This window comes from Vanessa tameamea, chromosome 11, assembly GCF_037043105.1.
Source record: "Vanessa tameamea isolate UH-Manoa-2023 chromosome 11, ilVanTame1 primary haplotype, whole genome shotgun sequence".
NCBI classification, from domain to species: domain Eukaryota; kingdom Metazoa; phylum Arthropoda; class Insecta; order Lepidoptera; family Nymphalidae; genus Vanessa; species Vanessa tameamea.
In genome coordinates this window covers 549,950-569,053 of record NC_087319.1, presented here as the reverse complement: position 1 = coordinate 569,053, position 19,104 = coordinate 549,950, and the positions used below count along the sequence as shown (strand labels likewise).

The window sequence follows — 19,104 nt, the reverse complement described above, 5'->3', positions numbered from 1 at the left end:
AAACCTACTTGAATAAAGTATATTTTGATTTTGATTTTAATATAGAAAGGAACGTAATATTACATTTGAACAACCTTCTGACATGTTTTTCTTACATCTCGGTACGCGATAGGAACGTTTTATTCATGAAAACGTGTGACCGGCACAGGATAAATTTACGATCGTTTCCGAAGTGTGTAGTTCGATTCCCGATGCAAATTTTACTACCGAACAATAAAATCGACGACTTTCATAAAGTATTTTGTTATGGTTGCTCGCTGTTGCTGGAAGCTTTATAGCTCTTATGTATTTTATCAAATAAGACAGGCGAGGTCTAAGCATGTTTTCATATGTGGGTTTAGTGTCATAGATTATATTATATTATATTATGAACACACCGAAATAACAAAAAATCGAATATCTAAGCGGAGTTTGTTTTTGTTTTTTTGTTTATTTAATAATTTCTCTTTAGTTTTAACTTTTCTTTTGCTAATTACTAGCGACCCACCTGGCACACGTGCTATTTATTAAGACATTAAGAAGTACTGGTAAATTAAGTGCAATTTATATTTAACGTCTATTGATTTATTTATTCATAGGTACACGAAAAAAAAACAATCAGAACATACATTAAAATTACGGACATACAGAATTTTGCTCAATTACATTCCTGAACATGATGTGTACATTATTAGCAATCAAAAGCGGGTTGAGTTTTAAAAAAAGATATATAATTTACCAACGTTTAAAATAAATAATGATTTAATATTCTAATTACTTTAAGCAACCAATAATTATTCTAACGCAAAGTACGAATAAAGAGACGTCCGCTCCGCACGAGATTCCGACGAAGAGTGTCCGCGCTGTTTTTTCTTCCTGTATGATGTAGTGCTGTTGGTCCTACTGGCCTTTACAGCGTCGCCGGGCGTTAAAGAGCTTTGTCCTGCTTGCAGCGTCAATCATCTAACAGTATTACATTAATACAGTCAGGTGCATTTTACATAATAATCAAAAATAATAAATTAGAGTGAGTAAATAAATGAAATGAAAATGAAAAACATTTTTAATTAAATTATCTAAATAAAATTAATTAATTATTAATAATTATTAAACAGATATCAATGCATATTTATTGGTTAATAATGTCATAAAAAATACGAACAATATAAAAAATTGTAGTTTTATTTTGAAACGTAAATCCAAATTTGTAAGGCAAAATTACCCAAATTTAAATCTATTAAATTTGGGTAATTTTGACTGCCAAGGTCAAAGTTTTGTTGGAACAGCCCGCTTTCCGACCACCCGATTCGCAGCGGACTATTTCTTGGCTGGACGTAATTTGGGATCGGTTATATCTTCAAAACTATTCATTCGAATGACTTAGTATAACTGATAATTTTAATCTATATTAAATGTCCGAGGTAAGTAATATATTTATCTGAGTAATTATTAGTAACGAATTGTAAAAAATAGCTTCGCAAACCTATAGTATTTGCTTATTCGTCATAGATTAAAATAGTTATTATGAATATACCATAGAAGATTTTAGTACAGTTTTTGCGGTTACTATAAGCCTTTTTGAACTTTAATTCCCTAAAACATTGTTTTGATGTACTTCCTAAGATTTAAACAGCGTTAGCCACGTAAGCGGACGAATAAAAAGTATTTTTTAATAACCGTCACAGTTCAGCTAATTTTGTAGAAAATATTTGCAAAGGTTTATCGTTCATTCTATTAGTGAAAACCGCACCAAAATCCGTTTAGTTAAGACGAAGTTAGCGTATATACGGAAACAAACAGAAAACAACTTTGTATAATCATATTTATATAGATTTATGAATGAAAAATGCACTTAATACTGTAATAGACGGATAGCGGACGCTGTATAAGGACTTTTAAAAGATGCCTTGGCTTTTTATACACATTATTATTGTAAAAAATACCGCATGTTATTTCATTGTAAATGTCAGAATCGGGAAGTTCTTTTATTCAATTGCAACCGAATCTATATACCTGCCCATCCAGACGTCGTACGGGTGAAATAAAATTTTTATTTATTACATTGTTGTCAAAAAAACTCCTGGATTTTAATCGCAGTACCACTGTACCAATTAAAACCATCCATCCACAAATTTCATCAAATCGCAATAACCTTTTAGGAGTTTAATTATCACTACAAACTTAGGGACTTTTAATTCACTTTTGATGAATAAATAGCAAAGGGTATTATATATCTTTACTAGCTGAACCTACGGCTTTACCCGTGCGAAATATACCTGTGGCACATCCCATTTTACCCCGTCAGAGCTGGATGGATGGCGGATTAATAAAAAAAATACTATATAGCCTATATTCTTTCACGGAACTCAAACTATCTCCTCAACAAATTTCATCTACATCGGTTCAGGGGTTTAAGCGTGAAGAGATAACAGATAGAGTTACTCTCGCACGTATAATATTCGTATAGATAATACATATACCAGTTGAAGTTAAGTGTCAGCATATGGGGCGAGATAATGCAAGCATTAAATTTATTATACATTTATACGCTACGACTAAAAGTTATACAACGAGCTCTTCATTGTTTTTAATATAGAATAAAATGTACAGTATTGTTATTTTCAGATGTCCACGAAGATTTTAGTGTTCATTAATTTTTTATTTTAATCATAAAAATATTTCATTTTAATTATTTCACAGATATGTTACGTTTTTAAATGATTAATTTATATTAAATAATTATGATGCCCATACTGAAATTTTGATTTCAAGGGGTAAGTCCTACGTAATCAATTACCTTACCGAGTTATCCTGTTAGATGTTGCCATTATTCTATCTTACTAATATACCAAATATAGATTACACAAATATAATATCTACACAATACTTATAACATTAGTATATTATATACAGATTTGGTACAATCTGTTGGAAAGATTTAAAAAAAAAAAGAAACATATTTTTATTATAGTCTAAATTCTTAAGTTTCGGGCGATGCGTGATGAGTATACTTTTATAGCCCGAAAAGCCTCGTGAATATTTATATTAGATTCAGCGAGTGAACATGTGTTGTAAGATTTTGACTTCCTAAATAATTCGCATTAAATCTACCACGCTCAAATATACACTCATTTTGTTTAAATTAAAGTTTCATGACACTCAGTACAGTGCAGCACAGTACAGTACCATATTGTTGAAATGAGACAAACAGTTTTTTACAAATTTAATTATCAACAGTACTCATTTTTCTTTACGAGTATGTCCGCCTTTTTCTTGAAATAGTTTGAAGGCTTATGTTCACAGACCTCCCTCGAACAGGCTATGTGAGAGTTACTTTACTGACGTTAAAAAATATCAAACTACGACCAACTCTATGAGAAGCTTTTAAAACGAATAGCAATTGAGCTATCCACTGTGTCCAAACTTTTCGGAGTGCAATTTGCTTGATATCCATTAAATGGTATTTCAGGTAGGACAGATGACTAAGACATAAATGTCTAGACTAGAATTCTGAACTCGTGACAGTTCGACAGTTCAGTTTCACGTTTAAATTTGTATGAAGTCTGAATCATTATTTCATAACCGTACTTGAAATTATATATATTTTTGAATTATATGATAGGTAGGCGAGCGGATAATTGTACCACCTGATGGTGAGTGGTCACCACCATCTATAGACAATAGCGCTGTAAGAAATATTAACCATTTCCTACATTGCCGAACACATTATATCCCTAGTGCCTGTAATTATACCTATGTATAGTAATCCTTATCAAGAAAATTATGTTGGGTACCTTGGACATTTAATATATTAAAATTGACTTTTAAACAAATAGTTTTTAAGACACTATTTCCAAAATACGTGCGATATCGTTAGCCACGAAACGGATGGTCACATTAAAATTTTGACTTTGGCAGATAAAATTACCGAAAAATTGATCTATAAGCTACGGATACGGAAACATTTTTAACTGTGTTCCAAAGTAGTTATTCATATTTCTCATTTATGAAACTATTTAAACCAATTGAACAAGCTCACTCATTGCAATGTATTGGAAACTAGCTCATACGATCCTAAGGATAATCACAACACTAATTTTACGAATAAGTTAATTAATGCCACTTACAACCATGACATTTTATTTAATATTCCATTGTGCTATATAAAAAAGTTAGCCAATTTTACCATCGCGATGTAGAAATGTCAACGATTTGAAATAACGCCATCTAGTATTCGGAAGTAACAATAAATATATTAACTAACGTGTTCACTAATAAATAAATAAACATTTAAAAATAGTTAAAGTTCCTCAATATTTCCTTGGTGAGCACACTTCTCATTTTCTTTACTAATAAATTGCATCCATGCGAAACCGGGTGACTTCTAGTAATTACCAATAACATATAATTACTTATTTTTGATATATAAGCTTGTATTTACTTATAAAATTAGAAATATATATTCCAATACATATTACATTGAACTCTTCAAGTGACGGGTATTTAAAATTTAAATTATACTTCGGGTCATTCAGGGTCGCGCTGTAACTGTAACAAATATGATGTCGGAGGTGACCCGTCTACATTGTGAGTGAGCACTAATATTCCCGCAGTTCATTCATCGAAAGCCAGTGTTGCGTGAAAAAGAGCTGAATGCGCCGTTCCGGTCGAATAACCAACACCAATGAAAGCCTCTCGATTGAAATGTTTATCCAAACACAATAGAGTATGTGGATTAATTTTTTTTTTTTATAGAAAACGAATTTTCTACTAAGTGCCTTTTAGAATACATTTAAAATTTACGGAATATTATTTTTTTTTAAAATCGAAACGCTTATATATTTGAAATCTAAACAAATCGAAATAATGCTGTGACAAATTATGTTTTCTTTTATTAAAATAAATAACGTCCTGTAAATCTCCAATGGCTGGACTAAGGTCTCCCCTCCTGGAAAAGTTTTGGGGCTTATTCCACCACATCCAAACCAAGAAGATTTTCTCACAGTTTCCTTAACCGACGAATATCACTACATAGTATAAAACAAAGTCGCTTCCCGCTGTCTGTCTATCCCTATGTATGCTTAGATCTTTAAAACTACGCAACGGATTTTGATGCGGTTTTTTTTAATAGATAGGTTGATTCAAGAGAAAGGTTTATTATGTATAATATATGCATAATATAGTATAGAAACATTGATAATTTTAGAGATTTCTAATGTGATGTCGTAAAGAAACACATTTTTTGCGTTTACATTGCAAACGCCGGCTGAACCATACGAGATTAATATATGTCTATCTCTTATGAATAACCCTCAATAAGCATTTTTTTTCCGAGAAATAATGGCTTATGCTGCTTTAAGCAATACAGCATTAATCCTTATAAAATCAAGTACGGCCCTACGGCAAGTAATTTAAATGGATATTTTCGAAGATATTACAGAATTAAAATGCACGGACATAGCGTCAACATCTCTAATGGCAAAAAGCTGTGACGTTGTATATTAAGACATTCAGTAGTATATTTAGTATCAAAATTTCACCCGTGCGAAGCCGGGACGGGTCGCTAATTGAATTATAAATACAAATTAATCACACGAATTTAGTGGTATAACTCGGGTTCGTACTCGAAATCTCGTTTAATATTCACCTGTTATTGTCACTAGGCACGCCTACATCATTACATTAAGTATCGGTTATATAATTGCTATTTCAAAAGATCGTAACGTCTGTTTTACGTTATTAAAAATATATGACTGACAAAAGGCCGTTCTAATGAAAAGTAAAAAACGACGATGTCCAAGTGAGTTTCCGGTCAATAAGTGAACACTCCGGTCGGGAAGAAGTTACTCGAACACCTAATTTCCTGATTTCTTTGCTTCTCCCCTCGTAATTAACTCGCTTATTGGTTTAAGTCGTTTAACCGACGGACTTTATGTAATGACACCTAGGTTTATACTTTCTGAGTACTTTTTTATAATGGTTAAGCCTTTATTAATAAAATTAGTACTTTATTATAATATCTTAATGGATGTCAGTATTTTATTATTGTTTCAGGAATTAGTATTTTATCTTAGTATTTCGTTTGCCACTTTTCTGGCGTATAAAGACGTTAAGGCTTCATTTAATTGGGTGAAGATGAAGTGAATAGGAGGTAATACCCTCACTCATCTTTTCTCAAAATGTTTTCCTTCAATACTGTGCTTCAGAATACACTTAAAATCCACGTGTAAACACTTGCAACTTCTAAACTCTGGACTACTGAGAATTTGAGAGAATAATCTAATAAATTATATTGGCCCTTCCTGATTTTTGAACTCAGGTCGTAAACATTGATCAGCAACCTTCTGAACGACCCACTAAACGAGGAAGCAATCGTAGATTTTATATAATAACACGTTTAACCGTCGATTAATAACACCGCCCTCGTTATTTCCTAATAGGGACGCTATTAATCTTATCAAAGACATAACTAGCACTCGCTATTAATCAATACAAAAGTCAATTTCATTCAGATAGTGATGAAACTTTACATTTGTAATAAGTCGACTTAAAAAGGCGACCATTGGTCGACTAAGTCTCCTCTCCATTTGCGACGGTTACTGAAAGTAAATTGCAAGAAAATGGAACAATGAACCAAAGTTCCAATACGATTAGATGAATATCTCTAGAACAGATACGACACATGCAAAGACACATCATACGCCTATCTATACAAAATGCGACATAAACTGCAATATCGTTTGATTGCATAGACTTAGAGGTTACATTTTTACAGCTCTAAGGGACCGCAGAGCTCAGAATTTGCGATAAAATTTAACTATATACTACATACGTCAACGCTTCCCTGAAAAAAGAATCTTGACGGACAGACGGACAACGAACTGGTTTTATAAACGTTCCTTTACCCTATCGATGTGCTGAAACCTAATGAACTCAATCATCTAGGTATGGTTCATTATTTAATTGAGTTGATTTTTGAACGAAGCATTGTGTGAAAGGGAAGGATCAATGACGCGTGACAGTTTTAGTTCTCTTGCAACGACGCCGCCGACAAGTAATTGTTCCTATGATCTCTGATATTAAATCTCCTAAAAAGTTATTTAATTTAACCCATACCTACATTTATATGCGCAAATCTAAACAATGGTTGAAATTATTACAAGAAAAATGGAATGTCTTTATTTTTGTCCTCTATTCGTTCCCAAACTATTCATCCGATTGTGATGAAATATTAGTGAAGTGTTCCGCGTATGCCAACTGAGGCAAGCAATATAAACATTTTTCTTTGTACAACGCCGTCTGTGTAGGTTAAATTAAACTTATTTTTTTAAAAAATATCACGGAGCCAGTAAAAAACAAATTACTGGGCCAGTGTTTCCCGAACTTCAATTTTCAAGGTCCAATTATTAAATGCTAATTCTATGATTTATACACAAAAATTGTACGCGATATTAATTAAACCGAATGTTAAAATTTGAATCAATTGTTCTTTTAATTCATTGTAACGTTAAATCATAGAACTTCGACAATAAATTCGTAGCGGCTCTTGTTACGGTCGCCCAAAGTATCTCATGCAAATTAAATAATTTAATTTGTAGCAATCAACCATACCGAAAGAGCCGAGATGGCCCAGTGGTTAGAACGCGTGCACCTTAACCGATGATTTTGGGTTCAAACCCAGGCAGGCACCACTGAACTTTCATGTGCTTAATTTGTGTTTATAATTCATCTCGTGCTTGGCGGTGAAGGAAAACATCGTGAGGAAACCTGCATGTGTCTAATTTCAACGTAATTCTGCCACATGTGTATTCTGCCAACCCGCATTGGAGCAGCGTGGTGGAATATGCTCCAAAAACCTTCTCCTCAAAGGGAGAGGAGGCCTTTAGCCCAGCAGTGGGAAATTTACAGGCTGCTAATGTTAATGCTAAAACCATCCGAAAATGTTTTGGATATTTGCAATATTTTTTATTTATATATCCAGTCAATGTTCAATCACTGTTTTACTGTACTGTAGTACTTGTTTAATTTAATTAAGACAAAGACGTTTTTGTTTCAAGCTATAAGGGCTTGAATACATATTTTATTTCAATAAATAAAACATTATATAACATACCGATTAACTGCTATATGTTAAAATAGAATAATCCAATTTAAATAATATAATATTTAATAAAACATCTTATTGAAATATTTTTCTCAATCCTCTCAGCGAAGTGTTTGTATTACAAAATAATAGACACGTGGGCGAAGGAAAAAACAACAGCCTGTTAAACACAAACATTTCACTCGAATCGAATCAAAATATACTTTATTCGAGTAGGCTTTTACAAGCAATTTTGAATTGTAATTTTACAGAATTTTATTAAATCAAAAGTTATCGGTTCGGAACGTAGAAGTTGCTCAGTAGTTCTCTCGTTTCTAACATTTGAAAAACAAAGTCAAAGTAAAAAAAATATTTTTCAATATAGAAGTGATACACTTGCTTATTGGTTGTCAAGTCTACCACCGGCTTGGAAACAAACAAATTGTGCTTGCTGCAAGATCGTAGGAGGGCTGCCCACGCTGCGTCTTTCGATTTAAAAAAGGTTGCGGGCCGCTTTAGATTGGGATGGTTAGCGTTCTATGGGGGAGGCCTTCGTTCAGCAGTGGACGGCAAAAGGCTGGAAAAAAATAAATAAAATCCGACAACAAAATAAACAAGAAATTCATTTAAAGCTTATACACACCTAATTAATAGACAAAACATTTACTTACGAGCTAAATAGATATTATCTTAAAATATCCTGACATAATGTATTGAGTCTCTATAAAAAATCTAACATCAGAAGTGGGGTCTGCAATTCACATAAGTACCTACTAACTTTATTTTTTTTTTTAAGTTTCAGAATGTCTCCTATAATTTTGTAAGGTCTCGTCAACGCGATTCGGGATGCTGTATCTGGCCGTCACCGTAATGATGAGGACGCAACACTCCGTCCACGATCGAGCATCCAGTGACAACGGTGCGGAAGGCTGGAGTCAGAAGAATTAAGAAACTGTCCAGAGAATTTCGATGGAGCGGCATGGCTACATAACCGTTCCCAAAGCTAGTAAGACACTAAGGGGTTCCGTTTTAAAATGTTTCGAGTCTATGGCGCCTTCTTGAGGTCGAACTTTGGAAAACATAGTTGTCGAAAATAGCTTTAGATGATAATAATTACGTATAACTAATTGTTACTAGATATGATAAATATTTGCCTAAATTGTAATGTCATATTATTTATATTAGGCTAAAATATTTCTATATATGATTAGGAAAGAAATTGTGAAGTATAGAGTATGCTGTGATTGTTAATAAATAAAAAAAAAAAAGAAATAAAATCGCTGGGCGATCGTTTACTTGGTGCTTGTCCGGCGCACTGGCAGCGAGTGATTGGGACATACATGTCGATGTAATCGATATAAAAAAAAAAAAAACTGTTTCCGCTGGTCGGTCTTTTGCTTGATGCAAGTCTATCCCACTAGCAGCGGGTGGAGGGGGCATGACATGTCTAGGCAATAGGCAAAACAGAAAAATAAAAGAACAAACACATCACAATTAACAATCACATCTAGCTACAAGGTATTGTACTTCGAGAGCGAATTACTTGTCAGGATGGCCGTGTCAGATTAAGTAAGAAATAAATAAATAATTAGACACTTACAAACAAGGCTTACACTATGTATTGTATGTTTTAATCAATTCTGTAATAACAATAATTTAATTTAAGTTATTTTTGAATTGTGTTGATAACATTGATATCAAATAAGAGGGTACTTTGACTTTTCTGTTCATTATTGTGAGTCACGTGATATGTAGTGAGGCTTGTATAAGTGATAGAAGCTCGGTACATACGACTTTTACTTTTCACTTTGATCCTGGAGCAGCAAGGTGCTAACATTTAAGGTACGATATAATTTTGTGATATAGTATAATTGTTATTGCTTGTTAAATTATTGATGAATATATAAATTGTGTTTTTGCAATTATCAAGATACAAAGTTAGTATTAAATATACAAAGTTAGTATAATTGTGTTTAACTAACATTACTGTATTTTTGGATATTGAAAAAGAGTAACTACCGAGTTTCTTACCGGTTCTTCTCGGTAGAATCTACATTCCGAACCGGTGGTAGCTTTACTTTAAATAGTTTGTTAAATGACGATTCAAAAGTGCTTGTAAAAGCCTACTTGAATAAAGGATATTTTGATTAAGGTAATTAGTAATAATAATAATAAAGTATTTATTATTCATAATCTTTTGACACCTTATACTCTGACATTACATGGTTCAATACATAGTTCTATTCCTTTAATAATAATAATATAATATAATATGTAGATGGTACAATGCTATACATTATTGAGTCAGAGTGAACGTCTGTGTCCGTGCTAGTATAAACTGTGTTACAGACACAGGCGCCTTCCTTGGTTTTATTGTAATTATTAATTGATACAATATTACGTTTACTACAGCTATTATTATGGCTAAATAAATATTTGTGTTTCATATATAATTTTACATAATGTATTGAGTCTATATAAAAAAATCTAACAAGCTCAAGAGTTTGTGCAATTGATCGCCCAAATTTTTGGATCTGGCAGTCCTATTTCAAAACATTTTTTTGTATTAGATAGCCCATTTATTGGAAAAGGATGTGCAGTATACAATACCGCGCTACGGCAAAATGAAATGGCGCAGAGTAGCTAATTTAAAATAAGCTTATTTTACACTATCACACACGCGATTATTCGCGAAAGATAGCGTCTTTTTCTAACAAGATAACGGGCTAGTTCCATAGCGTTAAAAGAAAATCCGCTGAGTTTCTTGCACCGGTTCTTCTCAGGTCAGAGTATTTTCTTTTTCTTTCCGGTGGTAGTGTTTAATTTGACAATCAATAAGTAAGTGCACTTCTATATTGATTAAGGAATTTGATTTGATTGATGATTGAAACGATAGCGACAGAATATGTGATGAGTGGGTGACACCTGGGGACGTGCACAAAGCCCACCCAGTTATTTTTATCAAATATTTATAGAAGGTGGGTTATCAGGGTGGTCGAAAATGACAAAACGTTATATCAAGAAACACTTGTAATGCTCGTTAGAACGGTTACAATACCAATGCCCGATATATTTCAACTGGCGGTGTTTATACTAAAACGTCTTAATTTAATACTAAATTCACAAACTAAAAGATAATATTAAACATTTTTTATCTTGATTATTCTAATGATTATTTACGGACAAATATTATTTAATAACACCGGATTATGTAACATTAAATTAAAGATTAATGTATTACACCGAAAGTTGATAAGCAGCAGAGATTATACCTAGCCAGATCAGTAAAATAAGATTCTAGTACTTAATCCTTACATTATACATAATAAAACAAAATTATTATAGCATTAATTAATCGACATAATTTGAGAAAATATAAATAACAATATGCACTATTTATTAATTGCGCCGGAAGCTGACAAGTGGAAGGCGCCATTAATGAATAGAATATTATATAATAAAACGTTCCAAGTATAAAGAAATATGAATCAACTATTTATTTGATTATGAAATTACTAATTAAATTGTAGAACAAACGTTTTAATCTATACTTATTAAATGATCATCAAGATGTACCCGAACTAGCCGTATATGTAGGGCCGGAAGTGTTAATTGATAACATATTACAATCTCTACAAACGAGTTGTCCGTGACTTTCGTGTTTTCGTTCTTTGATTTGATTAACGTTATTATCGATGTGCATGTTCAAGTTGAGAGCCGAGATGGCCCAGTGGTTAGAACGCGTGCATCTTAATGATTGCGGGTTCGAACCCAGGCAAGCACAACTGAATTTTCATGTGCTTAATTTGTCTTTATAATTCATCTCGTGCTCGGCGGTGAAGGAAAATATCTTGAGGAAACCTGCATGTATCTAATTTCACGTAATTTAGCCACATCTGTATCCACCAACCCGCATTGGAGCAGATTTGTTGGAATATGCTCCAAACCTTCTTCTCAAAGTCCTTAGCCCAGCAGTGGGGAAATTTACAGGCTGTTCATGTATGTGATATGTTCAAGTTTCCATAAACATTCAACGCTATCTGAAATAAACTATGCTATTGTAGTCACACGGTAACCGCTACATTTGTTTTGCATAAACGCAGCGGCAAGCAACCTGTTGTGAATATTTTTAATGAAGTGTAGAGACCGTAGCGCTGGGTTTTTTCTTATTCTACCTTTGATATCGCTTTGATATTACTAGTTTCTTTCATGTTCAGCGGGTTCTGCAAGCGCTCGTTGCGGTTTTTTTCCCCCTGTACACAATTGCCTTTCATAGATGTGTAAAATACAAACAGTTGATTTATATATATATCAAAAGAATATATTATTGACAATCTTTTTTTTTAACATGGTTTTGAAGGCATCCTGACCTGTTTAAGGAAAGGGTTTTTTGTCTTACCATCGTGCTGTTCTATTGCGGCTTGTTGGATACACGTGGCAGTCTCATTCGCTACGTGTACCTCACGATGTTTTCCTGATCGATCACGAGATTGGTATATTATATACACAGATTGGGCACATTGTGCATTGAACTCAGATCGGGTTGCAATTAAGAATCGATTAAGATTCACTTATCACCATACAGTGCTTTGATATAATGAGTGAATTTTAATAGTAATTACTCACAATAAGATCACAAAACAACAAATATACTATGATGAGAAGACTTATATTTAATTTTTATTTTTGTTTTTACAGGTTTACAATTGTTATGTTTGTGTTAAGCCTTAAGCCGTATCTTTGTCTAAGTTTGTGTTACTTTAAGTTTTTATTATTAATTTAAGAGTGTATTGCTTTTTTATATTTTTATTCAATCGTTTTGTAAATACCTGTAGTGGTGTTTCACACTGCATCGGTCCCTGTACTTTTGATTGCGTTGTTTTTGTTAATATGCCGATGGTGTTTCAAATGAATAAAGACCTCCTTGTTAGCCATTCTCAATGCAAAACGAAGTACACCGTCTGTTCATTCACTCTCATAATCCGGTCTGACAGGAAATCTAACAAGACTGGAAACAGATCAAGCTCAAGACTAACGGCTTTAAGAGCTCTCCAAGGCACGGAAGTATAAGCCCCGGACTGCTCCTGAAAATTACTTGACGGTTAAACTTATTATTTATTTATTTGACCGATCCGGTAATTAGACCTAGGGCATCGGGTTCTGTACCTTCATAAGCTAGCAACTTGACTAGACCAATACGGCAGTGATCACCGTCAACAATATATAATACAAGATATTATCCGTTTTTTTTTAAAGTTGAAAATATAAAAAATATTTTAGCGTCTCAGACTTAGTAGCAGTTTCTTAAGGTATGGGAAAGACCTTAAACTTGGACTCTGGGGACCATTTAGAAACTACAAATGAAGATCAGACATATACCATTTTCTTTTTGGATAAATACTGAAATACTGAATAATTCTTAAATATTTATGAATACGATTTGAGATCACGATGAACTAAATACAAATCAGATATTTTTTTATAATATTATAATTTAATCTCTATTAGATTATTTTTAAATATCGTCTCAGAGGGAATTATTAATTTGAAGCCGGTTTACGGCTCGTTGATTTATATTATCATATTAATCTTAGTTCATTACAAATAATTCAGAGAAATGGAAAATAAAATGTATTCATTACAAGTAAAATATGATTTTATGAATATTAGATAAAAAAATACCTTTGAGCGAAAATATGATTGGCTTAATGACTTTCAATTTGTGCGGGCGCCGTTTGCTAAATAAAATTTGAATAAATTATACCCGTAAGAAAACCTACCATACATTCCTGTTTAATTTAATTGTTAGATCATGTAAACTTTTAACCTTTAAGTAATGCTCTGATAAAAATTGTTATGAATAAAATTGGAGACCAGTCTCGTCTTTTTTCTACCTTATGGGAGGCTATTTTTTCAAACATTGCAAGAGAATCCTCAAAAAAACAATCTGTATGTCACACAAAAACTACCGATCGTATGCACATGGTTTTCGCCGATTAATTTATCAGTGATCAGTTATTTTACTGATTCTAACAATAATTACTATAAAGCAGCACTATTGCTAATAATGAACTAACTATTGAATTGAGCCGATTTGAAAATACTCTTACAATTTCACAATATCTTATACTACAAAATACATTTAATTATTTCAATTCAACAAAACGAAGGCAATCGAACCTGAAACACGGCGATAAGTATGCACTTCGCAATTCTCAAATAATTTCTCAAGAAGTGGCAACGTTCGTGATGTTGAACAGTTACGGCGATTCGATTTACGAGGTCGTGATAAGTGACCAAAAGTCATGGATTGGCGTGGAACTTTCCTAAGCCCTCAAGAATAAATATACATTTACTACCACGGTCTTACTTTACTGCAGATTAAAAAATTGCAAACTAATGCCTTACAGTTCGTAATTATGTTTTCCTTGACCACCAAGCACAAAATGAATTATTATAAATACCATTCAACCACAAGATCGACATGATTCTGTAACGCTTGCACCTCAATTCCTTTATACATTTAAGTTGGAGGACGAGCAAATGTGCCTGTCACCTGTTGAGAAGTGGTACCACTGCTCATAGACAATGGCGTAATAAATTTTAACAATTTCTCACATCGCCAATGCGCCACCAAACTTGGGAACTAAGATGTTTTGTACCTTGAGCTTGGAGTTACACCAGCTCACCCTTTGTTGTTTCACCTACCCACATGGTCTTAAACAAAGCCCTACCACCGTGTAAAGTATCACGTCCTATTCTAAGACGTAATTAATTTAATTACCAGCTATTCGTTCAAAATCAATTTATTAGAGCGTTTTAGACGAAAAAAACATCCGTAAATATGTACCTACATATAATAGATTATTCACCGCTGGATAATATCGATTGATTACAAATATTGATAATATTAAAGTCTAAAATCAGTTCGTAATCGTCATTAAAAAAAAAAAATCTGTCAGTATATTGGAATTGCGCATAGTCTAATTGAATATAAACAAATTATGAACGAATATATGTAGCATGAATCATTTTAATCTTTCAGATAGCGTCTATCGAAAAAAGTCGCAACGATGCCCCGGATATTGGAGGCCAGGGGCGGCGGAAGAGCGACGCCATAACCGTAACTCACGGCTGGCTGCAGTGACGTCACGTGCTCGCTATTTATGCGCCAGCGCGCGATTGATTACTACGAAATATCTAAACGCATTTTAAACAAATTGTAATTTTTTAATATTATTCAATAAGCAAAGGTACTATTTCAGATATTAATTTCATAAAAAAATATATAATTTTAAGTTAGATGAATGCAAATGAAACATATATAATTCATTTTATATTTTATTATACGAACATAAAAAGTTTTTTAAGCAAGGTACTTTAAGAAGATATCACATAACATTTCATATATCATCATAATATTCTACAAACATATTGACAGTTCGAAAATCAAAATTCCATCCTTACATGTACTCTATCTCTGCATGTGATCATAGTGATCATAATGAGGGGGGTAATGGGGAGGGGGTGGGTACTGATGTGGCGGATATGTCGGCGGATACGGCTGCGGGTGTGGTTGTGGATAGTGCTGCGGAGGGTAGCCACCTGGTGGTAGACTGTACGGTGGTGGCTGCCATTGCTGCATGTGAGGTGGCTCGCGCGGCAAGTCCCGATAGTAGCAGTGGGGGAGACAGGGGCCCCCGCGACACTGAGGCCCACAGGGCAGCTTGAACATTTCTAAACAACACAAAAAGAACATTATTATTGTTATTTTTTATTTATATACAAAAACAATCGTTTATCAAAACAAGCCAAGTAACGTAAAACTGTTATTGATTAAAACCATAAATAAATCAACAATATAATACAATATCTACCTTTAGTGTAAACAGAACTATCAATACAAAACTGAATTACAATTGACTTCACAAATGTACAAAAAACACTGAATTCTGATAGAGGTGACGAGTTTGTTTTATTGATAGCAATGTTATCTCAGCTACGATTAGGGTGTTGATAAGATATAAAAAACATTCGGCATGCTTAATACGAATAATGTATTTATATACTTGGATAAAATTTAAAATCAAAATACTGCATTTAGAGGCAAATAAATATATTGATATTTTATTCAAAATAGAAGCTATGAGCTTGCTGAAATAGACGAGATGAACCGAAAAATGTCATCGGATTTTTTCTTTTGTCAACGATTATTGTTTAGAATTAATATATTTATATTCTTATTTGAATGAGTACTTTTATGATTAACAGATAAACTTTTCATAATGTTTTGTTTTTATTTTACAATTCTAATTGTGTACAGTATTCTGTGATTCTTCTTGAGCCACCCGTTATCTGAAGATAACATTGATCTAATTCTGTATTTGTTTCATATCGAGAATATTTATGGTGTCTAATAATATACAAAAGAGAAAAAAACATATTTTAATATTGATAACATACAACACATACATATTACAAATACCATATGATATGTGACGATTGTCACAAAGGAATTATATCGGTGAGTAATAATTTATGAATCATTAATTTATGAATAATAAAAAACTTTATTTACTATTATTTCAAAATAATTCGCCGACTTTCTTGAATTTTCATACGTAATAATAATTACTTATTAACTATGTTTTTTAAATACGAATTATTCACGATAAGGATTAAAAGTCATCATCATCATCCTCCTGCCCTTATCCCAACTCTACTCGGGGTCGGCGCAGCATGTCTTCTTCTTCCATACATCTCTGTCGGACGTCATCTCACTAGTAACATTCTTTCTAACCATATCGTCTTTCACACAATCCATCCATCGTTTCTTGGGTCTATAAGGATTAAAAGTAGAAATAAAAAAATGATTGCTGCTGTAAAAATGACTGGCAAGAATATTAGGATTTTCCCGTTGAAATGTAATTCCGATTCTCTGGACAAAAAATGAACGAGCCCTCCTGTCTCCAGCGAATGTAACAAGACGGTGTGTTATACTTTTAATATACGATCATAGCCTAATAACTGACTATAATTATATTTATTTTATTGACATAATAATAGGTGTAAATAAGGTGATGGTGGCAGATGTACAACAAAGGGACACTAGCCCATTGCACAGAACTATCATAAATCAATGGAACAGCAATCAGAGAAGACTCGAGTTCAGGCGCAAAACCAAAGGCTTTACGCACTTTCTCAGAAGTGAAACTAAAAACAATGGCAACTTGGTGCTAGTACTGACAATTATTCGACAGAAAAATCAATTTTAAGTATTTTTGGCTTTATTTCTGATTTAAACCCAGGACTTGAGATATTCTGCCGTGAAACCTTATAGTCCAACGAAGCAGACATCCTACTAAATTGCGTGGAACAACAAATAATTAACCCATTTCTAATTTGTTTACGATCAAAACACAATGAACGCTGATTACGTGTATGGTTTAATTACTCTTGGACACTTAAAATCGATTCTGGGGGGAATGTAATTAAAATCAAATCTATTGTGAAATATTAATTACAAGAGTATTTGATTCCATGCAGCATATGCAAATATTATTATGCATAATGTAAATATTATTTATTATTATTAGCTTATTTTATTTTAATGTTTTTAAATTTCAGTTTTTTATTTATTTATAACGCACTTTAAATAAGAAGGTAGCTGTGTTTTCCTATACTTGAAGAAGCTTATACATAGTAATATAAATCTCTACATTATTGTAGTAAGTTAGCAAAACATTTTCTATCGGAGATCCCAATAAATGCAATGTAAAAACATGAAACATTAAAGAAACTTTTCAAAACAAAAATAAAAAAGAATTGTGCAAGCATAAATCCAATTTTTATTAAAATCTCGTAACAAGCAGTGCATTGCAAACAAAACGGCTAATAAAATTGAAGCCCGAGAATCAATTGAACATTCAGCTTCATCTTCGAACAAGGAAACTCCATTTTCCAAACACAAAACTGAGAAAAGACGACGCAAACCTAAATACCTTGTAAGTAAACGGAGCGCGATAAGTAAATACAATTTTCTCCTTTGAGAAAATTTGAAAACAAACGGACGATGAAAACTCTAAACAATCACTAAACTGATATTATTCGGAGTTTTTAAAGTTTCTGTGGTATTTTTATTTTTTATAAATACGATTGTTCAATTCAATTATTATGTGAATTCAATAAAAAATTATAAGGTCCGTACATTCGTATTGACATAGACAACACACTTACTCCGTGGAACCAGTTTCGTCGGTGGTTTTTCCGAACCGATACGACCTGGGAACCTTCAAGAAAGGTACCCACACATTTCTTAAAAGCCGGCCACGCACCTGTAAGCCCTCGATAACTTTCCATTAGGTGAGCCTCCTGTTCTAATGCCACGCTATTCGGGGGATCGAATACGTTCAATTTAAAAAAAAAATTAGACGGAATATAATATAGAAAAGGCTCGCTTAATGATAAGAGTAACCTTAGAAAGAGTATGAACGTGTATCTGTGTGTATAAATTATATGTTATTATTATATTTGTGGCTCTATAGACATCTTTACGTATATCTTATCTATAATTTGTATTCTTTTTTCGTGTTTATTTTTTAACAGACATCATCACAATTTATCGAAGTATGGAGATATTTCTTGTATACGTCTGTGTTATGTGGATTTTGAACTTATGTCGTAATACATTATCACAACCCATCACAGCAATAAATAGTACCATTGGGACTCTACATCGTACACCTATGTGAGATAGAATTAAATCATAGCTATTTAAATCTTTTTTGTCTTTTAAAAATTATTAAACAGAAAAACAATGCTCACAAACTTACAATATAAAATCATATACTCGTATGTATATGATACGTACGTATGTACAAAGAACTGTATGTATTTAGCAATTTAAATATGACGCTGAAATGTGTTTAGATATAAAAGTTACAACTGTCGACAATTGCCTGGTAGACTCGTGGCTAACTCAAGGCATTTACGGAGTTTCCAGATTCCAATCCCGGATCAGGCAAGTTAAAGTGATTGGGTAT

The 19,104-nt window shown here is 32.8% G+C and overlaps 1 protein-coding gene and 1 long non-coding RNA gene across 2 annotated transcripts in view; one reads left to right on the top strand and one right to left on the bottom strand.

Annotated features, from left to right (window-relative positions):
• Positions 1 to 19,104, top strand: part of Tasp1 (Taspase 1) — a 140,455-nt gene that overhangs the window by 33,812 nt on the left and 87,539 nt on the right. The gene's annotated exons all lie outside the window — the stretch shown is intronic.
• Positions 15,434 to 16,064, bottom strand: LOC113400829 (uncharacterized). The gene is made up of 2 exons (XR_003369091.2): positions 15,940 to 16,064; positions 15,434 to 15,799 (listed from the first exon to the last, which is right to left on the bottom strand). It is a non-coding gene; the product is annotated as an uncharacterized LOC113400829 (long non-coding RNA).